The 21,820-nt window shown below is 42.7% G+C and overlaps 2 protein-coding genes across 4 annotated transcripts in view; both read left to right on the top strand.

The window, feature by feature from the left end:
- The window catches only part of LOC142466363 (uncharacterized), a 790,214-nt gene that overhangs the window by 416,858 nt on the left and 351,536 nt on the right, over nt 1–21,820 (top strand). The gene's annotated exons all lie outside the window — the stretch shown is intronic.
- LOC142466695 (uncharacterized) overlaps nt 1–21,820 on the top strand; it is a 431,792-nt gene that overhangs the window by 211,183 nt on the left and 198,789 nt on the right. The window contains exon 2 of one of the 3 annotated variants that reach the window (XM_075572003.1): nt 19,338–19,403. The exons of 1 other annotated variant lie outside the window; for it this stretch is intronic. The gene's annotated coding sequence lies outside the window, so the exon portion shown is untranslated. Of the gene's footprint in view, nt 1–19,337; nt 19,436–21,820 lie in introns of all 3 variants that reach the window. One more of the 3 variants, XM_075572002.1, reaches the window with a different exon arrangement.

Here is a 21,820-nt window from a genome sequence, read left to right as displayed (position 1 = left end):
CGGATAGCCGCTAAGGCAATGAAGGGGTTAACCCACCGTGCCCGCTTTATTGTGTGTAGTGGGGATGGGTGAGGGGGGTATTTGGCCCTTGGTGTGAGTTTAGGACTTGCGGGAGGGGGGGGGGGGTTGCGGGTGCACTTAACCCCTTCACGATCGTAGCAGTTAATACCGCTACGGTCATGAAGGGGTTAAGCCCTCCCGCTACCCCCCCCCCCCCCCGCAAGCCCTCCCCAACCATCGTTGGGGCGAATACCCCATTCACCCACCCCCGCTAAACACAATAAAAAATAATCACACACAGCATCCCCGCAATAAATAAATAAATAAATAAATACAAATAAATACATTTGAAATACATTTTTATTGATAGTGTAGATGTGCAGGGGGTCTCTGGAGCTGAACCGCGTTGGTTTTAGGTCTGGGGACCCCGTGCCCCCCGAGATACAGGCCCCTTTAGGGGGTGCCGGTATCCAGCTCTGCGTTAAAAGCCCCGATCACGTGACCGCGGCCTGTAAACCAAGCAGAGCAGAGGGATACCGGCACCCCCTAAAGGGGCCTGTATCTCGGGGGGCACGGGGTCCCCAGACCTGAAACCTGTGCGCTTCTGCTCTGGAGACCCTCTGCACATGTACACTATCAATAAAAATGTATTTCAAATGTATTTATTGTCATTTATTTATTTATTTACTGTATTTATATTTATTTATTCATTGTGCTGCTGCTGCAAGTCGTAAACTCACACCAAGGGCCAAACACCCCCCTCACCCCCAATAAAAAAAATTCACGCACAGCAGCCCCACAATTAATAAATAAATCTAAATAAATAAATAAAATCTATGTAAAACCCCCTCCCCTATTCTCGCTTTTAAAACGCCCTGCCTTCTCTCTAATCTATGTAAAAAACCCTCCCCCTATCCCCCTATTGTGTGTGTGCGTTAAGCTTCCCTGCAAGCTATGTAAAAAAACCTCCCCCTATTGTGTGTGTGTTTAAATCTGCCTGGCCTGTGTTTCTGAGTGCTGAGTGCTCTGCGTTTAAAGGTCCCGATCACGTGATCGCGGCCTGTAAACCAAGCAGAGCAGAGGGATACCGGCACCCCCTAAAGGGGCCTGTATCTCGGGGGGCACGGGGTCCCCAGACCTGAAACCTGTGCGCTTCAGCTCCGGAGACCCCCTGCACATGTACACTATCAATAAAAATGTATTTCAAATGTATTTATTGTCATTTATTTATTTATTTATTTATTTATATTTATTTATTCATTGTGCTGCTGCTGCAAGTCGTAAACTCACACCAAGGGCCAAACACCCCCCTCACCCCCAATAAAAAAAATTCACGCACAGCAGCCCCACAATTAATAAATAAATCTAAATAAATAAATAAAATCTATGTAAAACCCCCTCCCCTATTCTCGCTTTTAAAACGCCCTGCCTTCTCTCTAATCTATGTAAAAAACCCTCCCCCTATCCCCCTATTGTGTGTGTGCGTTAAGCTTCCCTGCAAGCTATGTAAAAAAACCTCCCCCTATTGTGTGTGTGTTTAAATCTGCCTGGCCTGTGTTTCTGAGTGCTGAGTGCTCTGCGTTTAAAGGTCCCGATCACGTGATCGCGGCCTGTAAACCAAGCAGAGCAGAGGGATAACGGCACCCCCTAAAGGGGCCTGTATCTCGGGGGGCACGGGGTCCCCAGACCTGAAACCTGTGCGCTTCAGCTCCGGAGACCCCCTGCACATGTACACTATCAATAAAAATGTATTTCAAATGTATTTATTGTCATTTATTTATTTATTTATTTATTTATATTTATTTATTCATTGTGCTGCTGCTGCAAGTCGTAAACTCACACCAAGGGCCAAACACCCCCCTCACCCCCAATAAAAAAAATTCACGCACAGCAGCCCCACAATTAATAAATAAATCTAAATAAATAAATAAAGACATGAAGAGAAATAAATATATACTGTACAGTATATACTTTGTATATATATATACACTGTATATATATATATATATATATATATATATATATATATATACAGTATACATATATACACTGTGTATATATATATATACTGTATATATATCATACAGCTATATATATATATATATATATATATATATATATATATATATATATACATACTGTATGTGAGTGAAAAGAGAAAAAAGTAACCCGTATGGGAGCACTCAGGTATGCAATTGATATATTTGTTTATTTATTTGACACAGTGCAAAAAGGGATGAATAAACAGTACAGTACATGATTTAAAAACACTTAAAAAAGAGGCATGGACCCTTAAACACTAATGAACAGCACTAGGGAACGACACACACTGTCAACCCTAAACATGAAAAGGATAGTGACTCAAAAAACACTAGGGAGAATCAAAGTGAATCACAATAGGTTACTGGGTTTAAAGGCACCTACAGTATACAACGCTAAGGATAATGCACACTACACACCAAAAGGTAGACTTGTCAAAGTATAAATGACAGTCTCAAAGCATCACACATCTGCATTAGCATACAGTAATATAACCAATGCCTAAAGCACAAATCATGTGTAGGAAAGGTGGTAAGGTGGAATGAAATCCCTAGATGTGTAGAGCAATGAAGTTAATGAATAGCATACAGTATACAGTAAAACATAACATTACAATCCACACAGTACATTGCATTTACAGTACATTGTATACTGTAAATGATGCATAGCATTAAATCTATGCACCATATACAGTACTGTACATTCTGCAAATGAATGTTAACAATATAATTGCAAGCTACTCTACCAGTAAATACTGTACAAACACTTCCAAACAAGTCAACTTAACTACAGTATTTTAACCAAGCAAGTAAACCAAAATCAATATATACTGTAAGTAACAACCAGAAAAGACAATTTAAAAACAAACTAACCCTTACAATACCAAGGATTACATCTATCTAATTGTAAAAAACCTTATACATTATACACAGCAGCATTGTTTAAAAACCCCTTCCCCCCTAATGTTTGTGTTAAGCAGATTACACTGAAGGGAGAGAGATATAAAGGCCTAAAGCCCCTTCCCCCCTAATGTTTCTGTTAAGCAGATTACACTGAAGGGAGAGAGATATAAAGGCCTAAAGCCTTACCTGCATTGGTAAACCCTCCCTGCATTGGTAAACCCTCCCTGCATTGATGTCGTGTAGTGTACAGTATGTAAATGTGGGGAGGAGGGGGGCCCAATGTGCATAATGTACTGTGAGGTCTAACCACCCTCACCCCCTACCCACATACTGTACCGTTACCCCCCCCCCCATCCTGGCCATGGCCCCTCACGCACAGCAGCTCCACAATTAATAAATAAATATAAATAAATACATGAAGAGAAATAAATATATACTTTATATATAAATGTGAGTTTATAAATAAAATAAAGAATATTATTTCTAGGGGCCCTAGAACAGAAGTTCCCACGCCAATTTCGCGCTCATTGCTCTTTTTTTGCTCTTTTTTTACAATGTTGCTGGTCTTGCGGCTTTGCAGTATGCAAGCAAAAAGCGCAGTGTATGAAGTCTGGGTGAGCGCTTTCCACATTTGATGCCTACGGCACCTTCCCATTTCTACACACTTCAATACCTGCACAGTTGGTAGCGCTTTCCATCCCAGCTACCATTCTGGATATTCACCTCTCACAGGCCATTCTTGCCCGAGTCTGTCCTATCAGACAGGGGCATTAACCTGTATCCACACCACCTGGACAATTTCTCTCTGTCAGAGACTTGTGCTATTTATTTTATATATTTTTGTGTAATTATTCATGCAAATTTATGCTCATTTCATATGTGGTTTTCAACATAAAGTGGCTGCTGGGCCTGATCCTAACTCATACAGTATACAGTAGCGCTTCCCTGTTTGTTTGTTTATTGCAAGCAAAAAGCAGTTTGTAGTACTGAGTGTGAGATAAATTACTGTATTTATCAGTGTTGATCAAAGAGAGTTGATCAGAAGGATTCCCCTTATATACAGTACGTAGAATTAATAAAATTGTATTATTTTCCGATATCCGCAGTGATTCTGGTCAACCTGACAGATTTTTAGTAATACAGTATACTGTACTGCAAGACCATGTGTTGTCTACCTTTTACTACAGTATACTGTACTGTATGAATGACAATAGAGTGCTGTATACTTTATAAGGGGAATCCTTCTGATCAACTCTCTTTGATCAATACTGATAAATACAGTATCATATTTATACCCCTTTAGCACCTGTCGTTCCATCCTATGCACCCATTTACTGTACAATGGTGATTGCGGTCGTATTCACGTACTTTATGTGAGATAAATTAACCAGTTCTTTTATTGCTGAAGTCGCCACAAAATACTTTTATTTACAAATACAGTACAATACAATGGTGAAACTTTTCAAGTTAACAGCAATTCAAAACATCAACACACAATAATACATACTTTACAGTACTGTACAGTATACTGTACTAGTATATTTGGGCCTTGTCTTTGGGGGTTTATTCATGCAATTATTAGGGTGACCTGGCGTTGGAAATACTGACACAGTACAATCCTACAGCTACACCACCCACCCCCTCCCTTAGAGTTTTTAATCCCTCCCTGGCCAAGCATCAATCGTCTGGCTAATCCAATCCAAGCCATTGTTTTGTTAATCTGGCCCTGGGCTGTTCAGAACAGCCACTGCTTCTAAATTACTGAAAATATACAGGATAAATATACAGTGATGTGAAATAATCCTTTCTGTGTGTCTGAGAGTGTTGAAAGTCACCAGGTCCTCATCTAGTAGAGTACATTCTCGAATACCTTTAGAATAAAAATACAGTATATATAAATATACAGTATAAATATTGCACAGTATACTGTAATGTTAAATAACCCATCCTGTTCTTTTTCCCTTCATACTGTAACAGTATCCTCATTGTGTCTGCGGTACAGTAGTTCATTGAGAGAGGAGAGGTTTTGTGTACATCATTACTGCTGTTTATATACTGTACATTTGACTGCACAAGCAGATTTGACGAACACAAGGCCCCCCCTCCCCTCTGGTGCACCCTTTTTCCTGGAACGAAAAGAAAACAAAAACTTTGTTCAGTTACTGTACTGTACTGTATGTGCGTACTGTATTATGGTAGACCTACTGTACAGTAGGTGGCTGGTGAAGCTTTCTCTGGAAAGAAAAAATGGAGCAGTTAGTAGGCAGTTACTGTAGTATGTCAAACTAGTCTACTGTACTGTATACTGTAACTACTGTAAACTCTGACTATTGGGAAAGCTAAAATCTGTGCCATACTTACCTGTATCATAGTGTACCTACTGTACAATACTACAGCACTGTACTACTTTCCTGATGCTTGTCCATTGCGCGCGATGACAATGGGCAACACAGTGGCAATATGGTCTATATATTTATTGCATCGTTCAACGGTGAGTACATCGTTCCAAAAACTCATTATGGCTGTATACAACTCGTCCTTCTTGGAGGGTTTCGCCACTTTACGGATGTGGTCCTTCAGCTGATGCCAGACCATTTCGATCGGATTGAAGTCTGGCGATCTGTGATTGGAAAGAAAGGACAATTAGTTTAAGAGATACAGTACACAGTAAAAACAGTGGGGAACATATAAATGGGACACGGTCTACTACACTTACTCCGCTGGCGTCTTCACCCAGTTGATGCCGCGCTCAAGGATATGCGCCGTCGACGCGGTGTGCTTGGGATCATTGTCCTGGTAAAAGCGATGACCATTGGGAAAGTCTTGTGTGATGTATCGCACTATCACGGGCACAATGTTGTCTTGGAAGAAATCTTTATTCATGATTCCTATAGCAAGAAAAGAAAAGTGCTCAATAGTACAGTACAGTGCATACGGTAAGGCAACACTAGTCAAGTACAGTGCATTAGGCGGCATTATATTTGAGAAATTGTACCTTCAAAGACGACAATGCATCCCGGTCCACGCCTAGAGATGGCACCCCACACATGCAGCTTCACAGGGTGTTTTGGCCGTGGCTTCAAAGTTATGCGGCCTTTTTTGTGGAACGCAAATCTTGCAAATCTCTCCAGCGACACAGTAGACTCATCAGTGAAGATGCAATCCTGGAAAGTCTCACCGCTGTCGATCCATGCCTGGGCCTGGAGCACTCTTTTGATTTTGTTTGCGTCCCGTATCATGGGGTACGCTCTGTAATGACAATGAATAAAAAATGTTAGCGTCACAGCGCAGTACAGTTTGCAAAACAACATTTTTACTTTACAGTACAGTACCTCCTGTACTGTCCACTACTAACCTCACACGTCCATATTTCCATCCAATTCTGCGTCTCATCTTCTTTATGCTGCTCTCGGATACAGTCAGATTGTGGTTTTCCTGAAGAGTGTTTTTAACCCTTAATGCGCTCCTCTCATCATTCTCCTCACTTATTCTGTCCACCAGAAGAGTAGTCTCCCTACAATGCAAAGAAATTATATTGTGTTATTAATATGCAGCAATATAAAATGTATATTGTATACTGTACATGTAATGTTGTAATATACAGTAAATATAAATATACAAAAAATGTATACTGCTGTACTATAAATATAAATAGACAAAATATACAGTATACAGTACTGTTGTAATATAATAAATATACTATATAAATACGGTATACTGTTGTTATATCATAATAAATACACATCATATACTGTATATTTCGTTGTAAGATGAATTGCAATATACCAAAAGTGTATACTGCTGCACAAAAAATATAAATTGACCACACATACAGTACACTACAGTATATACTGTTGTAATATAATAAATATACTATATAAATACGGTATACTGTTGTTATATCATAATAAATACACATCATATACTGTATATTCCGTTGTAAGATGAATTGCAATATACCAAAAGTGTATACTGCTGCACAAAAAATATAAATTGACCACACATACAGTACACTACAGTATATACTGTTGTAATATAATAAATATACTATATAAATACGGTATACTGTTGTTATATCATAATAAATACACATCATATACTGTATATTTCGTTGTAAGATGAATTGCAATATACCAAAAGTGTATACTGCTGCACAAAAAATATAAATTGACCACACATACAGTACACTACAGTATATACTGTTGTAATATAATAAATATACTATATAAATACGGTATACTGTTGTTATATCATAATAAATACACATCATATACTGTATATTCCGTTGTAAGATGAATTGCAATATACCAAAAGTGTATACTGCTGCACAAAAAATATAAATTGACCACACATACAGTACACTACAGTATATACTGTTGTAATATAATAAATATACTATATAAATACGGTATACTGTTGTTATATCATAATAAATACACATCATATACTGTATATTCCGTTGTAAGATGAATTGCAATATACCAAAAGTGTATACTGCTGCACAAAAAATATAAATTGACCACACATACAGTACACTACAGTATATACTGTTGTAATATAATAAATATACTATATAAATACGGTATACTGTAGATGTACACTACAGTTTTCTATATTTTTTTTTGGTTAAGTTTTATAAATACAGTATACAGTACTTACGCATTTGTTACCCTTGGTGCCTTTTTGCGGTCTCTGTTTTTTCCTTGTGCATGATAGCACACAGTGCTTGATGGCACAACGAGGCCAGAAGCAGTTAACCAGCGCTGGATATCTGCAATTCGTTGTCCGCTCGTGTACATCTCCTTCATTCTCATGCTGAGATCCTTTGAAATCTTCTTAACAGGCATTGCTGCGAGTAGAAAGAAATACAAACACAAGAATGTGTATTCGATGTTTAGTCGATGTGTATTCAATGTGCAGTGAATCCACAAAATGGATGGTGTATTTATATGTTAATGACTCACATAACAGACCACCCACTTTCAACACCTGTACCTGGCCACCATGCATAAAAGGTTGTACACGTTGCATAGCCCACCACTTGCTGATCTTTATCTGAGCCATTGTCCAGATACTGCATTGTGCCTCCCGCTTACATGGAGCAGCCCCGGTTCTATGGACGAAAGAATCATCTCACCTCTGCTGTGCCTGCCACACTGAAAAAGAGAAAGGCAGTTACCGTTCCCAAGCCAAAGGCAAAGCGACAGGCTAAGGCCAACAAAGAAAACCTTCTGCTGACCCCAAAGGCTAAGGCTTTTAAAACACGTCAGCCTTATTATGTGAAGAAGAAATACGGTACTGTGCTCGGTACGCAAGACGCATGGCAGCCAACTCACCGAATCCGCAGACCACTTGCTCCCATATGCTTCGACGACTCTGCTGTAGCTGTCCCGGAAATCTTCAGCCCGGCTTCTCCACCCCCATCTTCTCCGGTTCCATCTGAAGATGCTGCTGCCTCTGAAATCAACGGGTCACTGTCTCCTTTGCTCTTGGACGACTCTGCTTCTCTCCCGGAAATCCAGCGGTCACCTTCTCCATCCCTCTTCCACCACGCTGCAGCTTCTCCTGTACCGGGCATCCCCAGGTCACCTCTTCCACTCTCCATCGATGCCGCTTCTCTCCAGGGAACCCCCATCTCATCCTCCGTTGCACCCATCCCCCCAGATCTCCAGATGCCATGCACAAGCAGCTCGTTGGACCGGATCCTGAATGGGCTAAGTGTGGATCTCCCCGGGAATTCTAGTGTGCTGGCAAAGCTAGATCTGCTTCTGGAGTCGGTGCTACATATGGAGCAACGGCTGGATCAACGGATGCTACATATGGAGCAACGTATGGATCAACGGATGGACAAGATAGAGGCAGACATAGCGGGCATACATTATTTGCTCGGTGTTAATGCCCCTGTTTCCCCGACGCTGGAGCAGGGGGGTGACATGGATGTGATGCATGGTACCTTCGACCCCCTTCCATCACCAAGCACACCCCCTCCACCAGAAGATACAGTGTACTATGCTATTGAGGAGGACATGACAACCCCATCTAGACCACGCCAGGAGACAACCCGGCGACCACTACCGGAGGAAAGCTTCCTCCCAGACACCCTACCATTGCCCATCGCCTCAAGTACACCCGCTCCCAAAAGACTTCCTACACCCGCTCGCATACAAACAGTGCCCGACATCTCCCTGTGCGATCTGACACCGGCGCTGAGGGAGAAGTATAGGGTGAGGAGTGCTGGTATACCACACAAGTATGCCTTAATCATATTTAAACACCATGTTCCCTACACATTGTACTGCGAGTGGGTGTTCAAAGTGAACTATGATGGGAATCGCCAAAAAAATGCCCTTCCTGCCAATTTAAGGAAAAAGATTGTGGAAGAAATGCAGCGCTATTACCCTGTTACAGATCCTGTAATGAGAGGCGTTAGAGACTGCATTAATGGCGTTTTGCGCCATGCAAGGCATCGGCCATGGCTGGAAAATGGGGAGGACTTTCAGTGAGACCATACTGTAATGTTGTGCTGTACTGTACAGTACATGTTTTACCCTATAGTACCTGCTGTACTTAAACAAAGGATACTGTATGTTGTTGTGTGTTGCACGGTTTTTGTACTGTATTTGTAAATAAAAGTTTTTAGTGGCGACTTCAGCAATAAAAGAACTGGTTACTTTATCTCACACACAGTACTACAAACTGCTTTTTGCTGCCAGACTGCAAACCCGCAAGACCAGCAACATTGTAACAAAAGAGCAATGAGCGCGCAATTGGCGTGGGAACTTCTGTTCTAAGGCCCCTACTGTATAAATAATATTCTTTATTTTATTTATAAACTCACATTTATAAACCCCGTCACCCACCCCCGCTAAACACAATAAAAAATAATCACACACAGCATCCCCGCAATAAATAAATAAATAAATAAATACAAATAAATGCATTTGAAATACATTTTTATTGATAGTGTAGATGTGCAGGGGGTCTCTGGAGCTGAACCGCGTTGGTTTTAGGTCTGGGGACCCCGTGCCCCCCGAGATACAGGCCCCTTTAGGGGGTGCCGGTAGCCCTCTGCTTGGTTTAAAGGTCCGATCACGTGATCGCGGCCTGTAAACCAAGCAGAGCAGAGGGATACCGGCACCCCCTAAAGGGGCCTGTATCTCGGGGGGCACGGGGTCCCCAGACCTGAAACCTGTGCGCTTCTGCTCTGGAGACCCTCTACACTGTGAATAAAACACACACATCATTAAAGAATCATTCTTTAGCTTAGCGGCTATGCGCTATGGTAAAGAAGCAGCATTTCTGTCTTTTTAATAATATTGTAGAGTGAGCAGGGGGTTCCCTGAGACAGAAATCTAATCTCAGGGGACCCCCTGCTCCTGCACAATATTATTAAAAGTTCAGAAACGAGGCTTCATTAGCATAGCGTATAGCCGCTAAGGTAATGAAGGGGTTAACGCATAATAACCAATAAATACATTCAATACACTACCCACTACCCATGGCAACCTCCGCTGCTGTACAGTAAAACAGAGAAAAAAAATAACACTTTCAAAGTAATGTCCCCTAACCCCTTAATCACCATAGCGGTTATTAACCGCTACAGTCATGAAGGGGTTAACCCGCCCTCACCCACCACTTGGGACGCCTACTGTACATACCCTCCCACTCTAACCCCCCACCCCGTGAGGCCTAACCACCCTCAACCCTCACCCACTAACTACCCACAAGGGAGGCCTACCCACATACCGTTGGGGAAACACCCCACCCCCACCCCAGTACCCACAATAAAAACAGTACAATCACCCACAATAAACAGCATTCTATTTATTAAATACATTACCCACCCCCTGTGCCCCCCCCCCCATAAATACAAGATTTATTCTTTTACATTCAGGGTCCATAACGTAGCCCCACGCTAGTCCCCGGTGGGCTGGCAGGGCACCTGGACAGACCTACAGTTTACCAGCAGCATTCCACAGGTTCTGGAGGCCTGCTGGTGGATCCTGCCAGCACCATGGCGCCCAGGTGGTCTCCTTGGGTCACCGTGAGCCTCAATTGGGTCCACACGGTAGGCCCAAGGATGTCTGGGAGCCCCGGGTCAAACCCACAGGTGTCTGCGGGGCCTCGGGTGGTTCCCATGGGGGTCTGGGGAACTCACGGGTGCTCACTACGGGTCCGCGGTGCCCCCACAGAAGTGGGACCACACATCATCATCCCCGCACCTACGGCTCGGAGGTGCCCCCACAGAAGTGGGACCACACATCGTCATGCCCGCAGACTACGGGTCCGCGGTGCCCCCACAGAAGTGGGACCACACATCATCATCCCCGCATGTGTCACCCGTGGAACCACCAGCCTGCTACCCTTTAGGATACCCGAGGATTCCCCGCGGGTGGTCTCCAGAGGTCCCACGCAAAACCACGGAAGTAACCCTGAATGTAAAAAAAATAAACCTGGCCTATACATTCAATACATACACCCTCCCCCCCAACACCTACAGTACAATAATGTGCAAAATAACTATTATCCAGATATGGATAATAGATTAATTGCCCATTATTAAAAACATTAACTAGCATATACAAATAAATAAAGTACTACTGACCTCATCAATACGAAGTGTCCGACGCCAGCGCCTTCCTTCTCTTGCCCACACAAAACATAGCCAAAACCAAGCCAATACATTGCAATTACATTCAGATATCAATTAACCCCTTAAACACCTTATCGGATAATAACCGCAAAGGTAATTAAGGGGTTAAGCCACACAGGCACGATACCCACCCTTCACCCATGAATTTGTACTGCGGCTTCATCATGCAACTGTATATATATACTGTATATATATACATACAGAGAGACAGAGAGAAAGAGAGAGAGAGAGATATATACAGTACAGTATATATATATACACACGTTATATACACACCCATGATAAACCAAATATACAGTACAAATAAATGTAGAAGGGTTATCAAAACCATACTGTTCTACAACCAAACACTTCTCCATACAGACACTACATTAAAAATCAATTTCCTTTAAAAATCCTAACTGATCTCACAATCTACTGTACTGTATATGATCACAAACCAATGAAAAAAGTCACATTCCAAAATGCATAAAATCTATGCACCATACTGTATACATTCTGCAAATTAATCAACGTAAACAAAAATCAATTAGCAATCATTATTTACATCCCTAAACATTTCACACTCAATCATGAACAATGAAACCATTAACAGATTCACGCCTAGAGCAGAACAATTAAGCCTTTGAAAAAAATATAACTACCGACAAAAATACAACCTTTACAGTACAACCAAGGCTATCTATCCCTGACCTTCCTCAAACACACAATACAATACCAAGGAATAATACATCTATCTAATTTTAAAATACTTTAAACTCACAAAATAATTAAAAACACATCTAATCCAGCTTTTAAAACATCATCATTTCTTACCCTGAATGTATACTGTACAGTATATCTCTCTAGACATATATATTGTACATACATACATACAGTGGCAAGAAATGATATACCACAAAAAAAAAAAAATACACAGGTTAAAAAACCTTTTGAAAAAATTAACAAGTTAAATAAAATACATTTCTTTACTGTAGTTCACTTACCATTACTTGCCCCCACCGACTCCCGTTGCCCAGCTTACTCACGAACCAATCCACGATCAGGAACCCATAAAATAATAAACCATTGAAAATAATAAACATTAAACTAAAAATCCAAACCAATCCACGGGTCTTCTACTTGTAATACACCTTCATCTGTATTCTTCTTTCTTCTATCTCCTTCCGGGCGGGGCAGGGCGTGGTCTTCTTTCCATCATCGGCCACGCCCTTGTCTTTTTTCTTCTCCGGAGGTCCTTCCTCCGCGGCGTCTGGCTGCAAAATGAGACGACATAGGCTTTTAAAGACCTATGACGTCACATTTTGCGTCATGGTTCCCACGGTCCTGATTGGACCGTGAAAACCATGTGTTTTGGCCGATAATAAAAAAATGATGACGTCACTTAAAGGGAATGAAAGCACAGCCAATCAGAATGGCTTTGCTTCAATTGCCTTTAAGATGACGTCATGAAAAGGCACATGGCCGTGCACACATGGTACTAGAGCCAATCAGAGCGTGGGAACTTTATCCCTACTCTGATTGGCTCTGGTATACCATGTGTCAGGGGCTTGGGGGAGAAAGGATGTGACGTCAATAAGGATAAAGTTCCCACGCTCTGATTGGCTACCGTACCACGTGACAGGTTTTCATTGACGTCACATCCTTTCTCCCCCAAGCCCCTGACACATGGTATACCAGAGCCAATCAGAGTAGGGATAAAGTTCCCACGCTCTGATTGGCTCTAGTACCATGTGTGCACGGCCATGTGCCTTTTCATGACGTCATCTTAAAGGCAATTGAAGCAAAGCCATTCTGATTGGCTGTGCTTTCATTCCCTTTAAGTGACGTCATCATTTTTTTATTATCGGCCAAAACACATGGTTTTCACGGTCCAATCAGGACCGTGGGAACCATGACGCAAAATGTGACGTCATAGGTCTTTAAAAGCCTATGTCGTCTCATTTTGCAGCCAGACGCCGCGGAGGAAGGACCTCCGGAGAAGAAAAAAGACAAGGGCGTGGCCGATGATGGAAAGAAGACCACGCCCTGCCCCGCCCGGAAGGAGATAGAAGAAAGAAGAAGAATACAGATGAAGGTTTGGATTTTTAGTTTAATGTTTATTATTTTCAATGGTTTATTATTTTATGGGTTCCTGATCGTGGATTGGTTCGTGAGTAAGCTGGGCAACGGGAGTCGGTGGGGGCAAGTAATGGTAAGTGAACTACAGTAAAGAAATGTATTTTATTTAACTTGTTAATTTTTTCAAAAGGTTTTTTAACCTGTGTATTTTTTTTTTTTTGTGGTATATCATTTCTTGCCACTGTATGTATGTATGTACAATATATATGTCTAGAGAGATATACTGTACAGTATACATTCAGGGTAAGAAATGATGATGTTTTAAAAGCTGGATTAGATGTGTTTTTAATTATTTTGTGAGTTTAAAGTATTTTAAAATTAGATAGATGTATTATTCCTTGGTATTGTATTGTGTGTTTGAGGAAGGTCAGGGATAGATAGCCTTGGTTGTACTGTAAAGGTTGTATTTTTGTCGGTACTTATATTTTTTTCAAAGGCTTAATTGTTCTGCTCTAGGCGTGAATCTGTTAATGGTTTCATTGTTCATGATTGAGTGTGAAATGTTTAGGGATGTAAATAATGATTGCTAATTGATTTTTGTTTACGTTGATTAATTTGCAGAATGTATACAGTATGGTGCATAGATTTTATGCATTTTGGAATGTGACTTTTTTCATTGGTTTGTGATCATATACAGTACAGTAGATTGTGAGATCAGTTAGGATTTTTAAAGGAAATTGATTTTTAATGTAGTGTCTGTATGGAGAAGTGTTTGGTTGTAGAACAGTATGGTTTTGATAACCCTTCTACATTTATTTGTACTGTATATTTGGTTTATCATGGGTGTGTATATAACGTGTGTATATATATATACTGTATATATCTCTCTCTCTCTCTTTCTCTCTGTCTCTCTGTATGTATATATATACAGTATATATATACAGTTGCATGATGAAGCCGCAGTACAAATTCATGGGTGAAGGGTGGGTATCGTGCCTGTGTGGCTTAACCCCTTAATTACCTTTGCGGTTATTATCCGATAAGGTGTTTAAGGGGTTAATTGATATCTGAATGTAATTGCAATGTATTGGCTTGGTTTTGGCTATGTTTTGTGTGGGCAAGAGAAGGAAGGCGCTGGCGTCGGACACTTCGTATTGATGAGGTCAGTAGTACTTTATTTATTTGTATATGCTAGTTAATGTTTTTAATAATGGGCAATTAATCTATTATCCATATCTGGATAATAGTTATTTTGCACATTATTGTACTGTAGGTGTTGGGGGGGAGGGTGTATGTATTGAATGTATAGGCCAGGTTTATTTTTTTTACATTCAGGGTTACTTCCGTGGTTTTGCGTGGGACCTCTGGAGACCACCCGCGGGGAATCCTCGGGTATCCTAAAGGGTAGCAGGCTGGTGGTTCCACGGGTGACACATGCGGGGATGATGATGTGTGGTCCCACTTCTGTGGGGGCACCGCGGACCCGTAGTCTGCGGGCATGACGATGTGTGGTCCCACTTCTGTGGGGGCACCTCCGAGCCGTAGGTGCGGGGATGATGATGTGTGGTCCCACTTCTGTGGGGGCACCGCGGACCCGTAGTGAGCACCCGTGAGTTCCCCAGACCCCCATGGGAACCACCCGAGGCCCCGCAGACACCTGTGGGTTTGACCCGGGGCTCCCAGACATCCTTGGGCCTACCGTGTGGACCCAATTGAGGCTCACGGTGACCCAAGGAGACCACCTGGGCGCCATGGTGCTGGCAGGATCCACCAGCAGGCCTCCAGAACCTGTGGAATGCTGCTGGTAAACTGTAGGTCTGTCCAGGTGCCCTGCCAGCCCACCGGGGACTAGCGTGGGGCTACGTTATGGACCCTGAATGTAAAAGAATAAATCTTGTATTTATGGGGGGGGGGGCACAGGGGGTGGGTAATGTATTTAATAAATAGAATGCTGTTTATTGTGGGTGATTGTACTGTTTTTATTGTGGGTACTGGGGTGGGGGTGGGGTGTTTCCCCAACGGTATGTGGGTAGGCCTCCCTTGTGGGTACTGACTGGGTGGTTAGGCCTCACGGGTGGGGGGGGGGGGGTTAGTGTGGGAGGGTATGTAGGCATCCCGAGTGGTGGGTGGGTGAGGGTGGGTTAACCCCTTCATGACTGTAGCGGTTAATAACCGCTATGGTGATTAAGGGGTTAGGGGACATTACTTTGTATGTTTTAATTTTTGTGTCTGTTTTGCAGAAGCGGAGGGGCCATGGCCAGGATGGGGGGGGGGTTAACGGTATGTGGGTAGGGGGTGAGGGTGGTTAGCAATGCAGGGAGGGAGATTTACTGGTAACAGAAACATCTCTCTCCCTTCAATGTAATCTGTTTAAAGCCCCCTCCCCCCTAATGTGTGTTTCTGTAAAATCTCTCTCCCTTCAATGTACTGTAATCTGTTTAACAGAAACATTAGGGGGGGAAGGGGCTTTAGGCCTTTATATCTCTCTCCCTTCAGTGTAATCTGCTTAACAGAAACATTAGGGGGGAAGGGGCTTTAGGCCTTTATATCTCTCTCCCTTCAGTGTAATCTGCTTAACACAAACATTAGGGGGGAAGGGGTTTTTAAACAATGCTGCTGTGTATAATGTATAAGGTTTTTTTACAATTAGATAGATGTAATCCTTGGTATTGTAAGGGTTAGTTTGTTTTTAAATTGTCTTTTCTGGTTGTTACTTACAGTATATATTGATTTTGGTTTACTTGCTTGGTTAAAATACTGTAGTTAAGTTGACTTGTTTGGAAGTGTTTGTACAGTATTTACTGGTAGAGTAGCTTGCAATTATATTGTTAACATTCATTTGCAGAATGTACAGTACTGTATATGGTGCATAGATTTAATGCTATGCATCATTTACAGTATACAATGTACTGTAAATGCAATGTACTGTGTGGATTGTAATGTTATGTTTTACTGTATACTGTATGCTATTCATTAACTTCATTGCTCTACACATCTAGGGATTTCATTCCACCTTACCACCTTTCCTACACATGATTTGTGCTTTAGGCATTGGTTATATTACTGTATGCTAATGCAGATGTGTGATGCTTTGAGACTGTCATTTATACTTTGACAAGTCTACCTTTTGGTGTGTAGTGTGCATTATCCTTAGCGTTGTATACTGTAGGTGCCTTTAAACCCAGTAACCTATTGTGATTCACTTTGATTCTCCCTAGTGTTTTTTGAGTCACTATCCTTTTCATGTTTAGGGTTGACAGTGTGTGTCGTTCCCTAGTGCTGTTCATTAGTGTTTAAGGGTCCATGCCTCTTTTTTAAGTGTTTTTAAATCATGTACTGTACTGTTTATTCATCCCTTTTTGCACTGTGTCAAATAAATAAACAAATATATCAATTGCATACCTGAGTGCTCCCATACGGGTTACTTTTTTCTCTTTTCACTCACATACAGTATGTATATATATATATATATATATATATATATATATATATATATATATATATATATATATATATATATAGCTGTATGATATATATACAGTATATATATATATACACAGTGTATATATGTATACTGTATATATATATATATATATATATATATATATATATATATATATATATATATATATATATATATATATATATATACAGTGTATATATATATACAAAGTATATACTGTACAGTATATATTTATTTCTCTTCATGTCTTTATTTATTTATTTAGATTTATTTATTAATTGTGGGGCTGCTGTGCGTGAATTTTTTTTATTGGGGGTGAGGGGGGTGTTTGGCCCTTGGTGTGAGTTTACGACTTGCAGCAGCAGCACAATGAATAAATAAATATAAATAAATAAATAAATAAATAAATGACAATAAATACATTTGAAATACATTTTTATTGATAGTGTACATGTGCAGGGGGTCTCCGGAGCTGAAGCGCACAGGTTTCAGGTCTGGGGACCCCGTGCCCCCCGAGATACAGGCCCCTTTAGGGGGTGCCGGTATCCCTCTGCTCTGCTTGGTTTACAGGCCGCGATCACGTGATCGGGACCTTTAAACGCAGAGCACTCAGCACTCAGAAACACAGGCCAGGCAGATTTAAACACACACACAATAGGGGGAGGTTTTTTTACATAGCTTGCAGGGAAGCTTAACGCACACACACAATAGGGGGATAGGGGGAGGGTTTTTTACATAGATTAGAGAGAAGGCAGGGCGTTTTAAAAGCGAGAATAGGGGAGGGGGTTTTACATAGATTTTATTTATTTATTTATATTTATTTATTAATTGTGGGGCTGCTGTGCGTGAATTTTTTTTATTGGGGGTGAGGGGGGTGTTTGGCCCTTGGTGTGAGTTTACGACTTGCAGCAGCAGCACAATGAATAAATAAATATAAATAAATAAATAAATGACAATAAATACATTTGAAATACATTTTTATTGATAGTGTACATGTGCAGGGGGTCTCCGGAGCAGAAGCGCACAGGTTTCAGGTCTGGGGACCCCGTGCCCCCCGAGATACAGGCCCCTTTAGGGGGTGCCGGTATCCCTCTGCTCTGCTTGGTTTACAGGCCGCGATCACGTGATCGGACCTTTAAACCAAGCAGAGGGCTACCGGCACCCCCTAAAGGGGCCTGTATCTCGGGGGGCACGGGGTCCCCAGACCTAAAACCAACGCGGTTCAGCTCCAGAGACCCCCTGCACATCTACACTATCAATAAAAATGTATTTCAAATTTATTTATTTGTATTTATTTATTTATTTATTTATTGCGGGGATGCTGTGTGTGATTATTTTTTATTGTGTTTAGCGGGGGTGGGTGAATGGGGTATTCGCCCCAACGATGGTTGGGGAGGGCTTGCGGGGGGGGGGGGGGGGGTAGCGGGAGGGCTTAACCCCTTCATGACCGTAGCGGTATTAACTGCTACGATCGTGAAGGGGTTAAGTGCAAGCTTCATCAAAACTGGCTGCGAAATCCATCTCAGAGTTGTCACCGACGGCGGGACCATGATGATAAGCTGGTGCTGCTGCTGGTTCTGGTTCTGGTTCTGGCGCATTGCTTGGCAGGGACTGTCGCTTCTTATTTCGTTTTAACACGACCCTTCGCCTTTTGCCGCCTCCATTATCATAGATACGGGAAAAACCCTGTGACACACACCAATACCCTCCAACAAATTGGGGCTCAATACGGTGAAAACAGGGGTCACTACATAACCTTTTCCTTATTGCATGCTTCCACAAATGAGGAGTTGGCGAAAATCTGTAAAAGTCATAATTTTCGATAAAATACTGATAAATTTGAACAACTGTTGCCATCTTATCCTCTGTTGCATTTATAGCGGCCCATATCAAATAAGCATAACTTCTGTCAGGTTTTTGGAACACGGGCTCCACTTGAACACTCATGTCTCTGTAGAATAGTGTAAGTGAAAATGATCTTTGTCTTTATTTAATACATTACTGTATGTAAAGCCTAAATTGATACATTTTTTGCAACTCTTCCTTCAGTCTCAAGGACAAGTTACACAATAGCATACTGTACTGGGATAAAGTAACTTTTTTTTGGAAACGAAACAACTTGCAAAGGCCACACATTACTTAAGTCATGAGTTTATGCCATCTGGTGGACAATCGAAACATCGCAGCCTAGTAAATCATTCTCATTATCATTTAACAGATCAGGCCCCCGTCAGCCAGGCATGAACCGTGGCTGGGAAGGCAAACGCAACGAAGCATGCAAGAGGTGAGCAGCGGCGGATTCCAGGTTTCTGCCAGGTACAAACCAGGCATTTGCTCGAATAAAGTGTGTCGGTGCAGTATAACCATCCGGATAGAAGACAACTGGTTCTCTGAAGGAACTTACAATATATGGTTCTGAAAGCCTTGCATAACGAGCATGGACATCTCGGTGATGGATAGACCTTTAGACTCATCAGAGACATGTTCTTTTAGCCAAAAATGCGTGAGTCAGTAGAATGACACTGTTGGTGGTGTTCCAGATGTATTCAATGAAAAACGCTTCCTACCTGAGCTACACCAATGGCTCACCTGAAAAGCTTGGGCCCCATAGACTTGGTGTGCATTGATTTCTTGTGCATCGATCCTGACGCCCGAGAGATCTGTAACGTGCTGGTCGTCATGGACCATTACACACGATATGCTCAGGACTTTCCAAGCAAACACCAGAAGGCCATCATGGTGGCGAAGATTCTATGGGAAAAGTACTTTGTGCATTATGGTCTACCCAACCGCCTTCAATTTGACCAAGGCAGGGATTTTGAAAGCAAGTTGATCCGGGATCTGCTCAAAATTCTGGGCATCACCAAGTCTCGGACAACTCCGTACCATCCGGAGGGTGACGCTCTGCCGGAGCGATTCAACTGGACGTTGCTTGACATGCTCGGCACGTTGAAAGGCGATCAGAAGACACTGTGGAGTAGACATGTGGAAGCACTAGTACATGCGTACAATTGTACCCGACACGAGTCCACGGGATTCTCCCCATACTTCCTTATGTTTGGGTGCGAAGCCAGGCTGCCAGTGGGTGTACGTCTGCGAGTGTCAACAGACGGGATACATAACGTAATGCACTTCAAATACGTGCAAAGTCTTCAGGAAAACCTGCAACAGGCTTACCAGCAAGCTGAGAAGTCCTCTGCCCAACTCAATGTCAACAACAAGAGGCGCTATGACCACAAGGTCAGACACCCGGAAATCCGTCCTGGAAATGCCGTGTTTCTCCACAACCTAGGGATTCCCGGGAAACACAAACTCGCTGACCGTTGGTATGACGGTGTGTTCAAGGTCTAGTCCCAGATCCCGGGCCTCTCGGTCTACCGTATAAAAGACACAAATGGTCGGGTAACCGTAACCACCTTCTCCCCATTGCGCAGGTGGGAGACGATGAACCAGAGTTACTGGCCACACCACTGGACGGTGAGCTGGAACAATCCAAAGCTAGCGAAGAGACTGTACTGGAAACCATCAATGAGACCGTAGAGGATCCTATGGAGGGACTCTCTCAAAGGGACCCCAAAATCCTGGTGCACCTCCTGGAGAGGCCACGGGAAAAGGGCCCCGACAAACAACGCCCCCTAGGCTGGCTCAAATGAGCAACCTTTGGACCACAGAAGCCCATGCTTCTTCCCACAAAGAGACTTTTCAGAGACATTTATACCCTCAATGGGAGAGGCTGAGCCTCAGGACTATATACATTACTCCCCACAGGGAGTAGAACAAGAGCTTCACCGAAGCCAAAGAATGAGGTACTCTCCCAACCGGGTAGCCTACGATTCATTTAGGGCACCCCACTATAAGGCTCAGCAGTGGTCTAGGAGTAAAATACACTCCATTATTGTGATGTTTACACAAATGTACAATCTTATGTAAAGTCGTTAATGATGGTTAAGTTGTGTTATATGATGCATTTTTATTATTTAACTCATTGTGTGTATAGATGTGTTATGCTGTTCCAAGCGGGGACGTTCGTCTTTTCACCAGGGGGAGAATGTGACACGGTCCCCCTTCATCCTCTTACCTTTCGCTGCGCCCGGCAGCGGGGGATGGGAAGAGTGCGGGGATGTCTGTGGGCAGTTGGAGCGGCGACCGAGTCGCTGGCAGCTCCCATAGCAGGGCGCCGCCATTTTGTTAATCCTCACACATGCGCATTGTAGTCGCGCATGCGCAGAGAATCCCCTAGTCCGGCGGCCATGTTGGAGTTGGCGCCAGCGTGAGAGACACTTCGCACATGCACAGCAGGACCCCCGGAACAGCGGCCAATAAGGGAAAGGCTCAAGACAGGGACTACATGTCCCATGAGCCTCAGGAACAGACGTCACTTAGCCAATAGGGCGGCTGCATTTGTAGTTAAGGCAGTTATACAGTTGGGCAGTTAGTGAGTGAGTTGGTCAGTGGTAACTGGGACAGCAGAAGGGTAGGGTGTGTGTGTAGTGAGTCAGTGACCCACTGCACTAGGCCAGAGACGCCCTTAGGCCCCAGCTTGGTCCCCACTCCCCTCAGCTTGTGGTTGCTGCAGGGACAGGCCCGTAGATAGGGACACTGCTTTGAAGTACCAGAGTGAGGGACAGAGTCAGGATGCGGCTGCATTCTGATCTCAGGTGATCTGGCTCAGACACTTGCAACAAAGAACAATCTCATACG

Source organism: Ascaphus truei, chromosome 15 (assembly GCF_040206685.1).
Source record: "Ascaphus truei isolate aAscTru1 chromosome 15, aAscTru1.hap1, whole genome shotgun sequence".
Taxonomy (NCBI): domain Eukaryota; kingdom Metazoa; phylum Chordata; class Amphibia; order Anura; family Ascaphidae; genus Ascaphus; species Ascaphus truei.
Note: the sequence above shows the minus strand (reverse complement) of the source record. Positions and strands in the feature narration are given on the sequence as shown.